We start from the raw sequence: 1,154 nt of genomic DNA, 5'->3' as shown, positions 1-1,154 counted from the left end.
GCTGCTGCTGCTGCTGCTGCTGCTGCTGCTGCTGTTGCTGCTGCTGCTGCTGCTGCTGCTGCTGATGCTGTTGCTGCTGCTGCTGCTGATGCTGCTGGTGATAGATGCTGCCGCGCAATTTGCAGCTCAGGATTATTCACTCGACAGGAAAAACAGATGGTGAAACTTCTGCTGCTGCTGCTGCTGCTGCTGCAGTTGCTGCTGCTGCTGCAGTTGCTGCTGCTGCTGCAGTTGCTGCTGATGCTTTTTGATGAAGTTCCTCCCGCTGCTTTGTTGCTGTTTACTCGCGAAGAGTTCAATGGAATGCCGAAGGGAAGAAGAAAAGTCAGACATGCACAGCGCTCACAAACCCTAAACCCTAAACCCTAAACACTAAACCCTAAACCCTAAACCCTAGAGCGCTGGGACCTGTCCCCCCAGGCGGGGGCCACTCAATTTGAAGCACGAGAGCTGAAAGAAAGTAAAATATAGCGTGCTGCCTATGAATAGGGTGAGCTGCTGCTGCTGCTGCTGCTGCTGCGGCAGCCGACAGCTGCTGTTGTTGCTGCTGCTGCTGCAGCTGCTGCTAGCGTTCTCGCTCCTGCTGCTGCGTTTGCTTTGGGGCGCTAAATAGGAGCCCTAAAAGGCCTCCAAAAGAAAGAAAACGAGATATAGAAGTAGCGCTGGCAGCACTCTGCTGCTGCAGCTGCTGCGGCTGCTGCTGCTGCTGCAGACCGACGGTAGCTGAGGGGCCTCCTAGAGCAGCAGCAGCAGCAGGAACAGCAGCAAATGAATTTGTTTTTCTGGTTTTCGTGTTTTAATTATTTTTATATAATCTCATTTCATTATATGCAGCACCCCAAGGGCAGCTGCTGGATGCATGCACTGCAGCGCAGCAGCAGCAGCAGTAGCAGCAGCAACCTGCATAGACACCGCAAACGCGTCAATAGCAGCAAAACTGCTACAGCTTATTTTCTCCTTTCGCTGCTTTTGTTTGCTCTCGAATTATGCGTTCTTCTCTGTAGCAGCCATTAATGAATTGCTTTTGCTGCTGCTCTTCCTGCTGCTGTTGCTGCTGCTGCTACCCGGTTGCTGCTCTTGCTACTGCTGCTGCTCTGCTGCTGCATCAGACGGGGAGGATGCAGGCAGACTTGATTGATTAGAAAACTGAGGTG

This window comes from Eimeria acervulina, genomic scaffold (assembly GCF_000499425.1).
Source record: "Eimeria acervulina Houghton genomic scaffold, Eah_scaff1795, whole genome shotgun sequence".
Classification (NCBI taxonomy): domain Eukaryota; phylum Apicomplexa; class Conoidasida; order Eucoccidiorida; family Eimeriidae; genus Eimeria; species Eimeria acervulina.
This window is presented reverse-complemented; position numbering follows the sequence as displayed.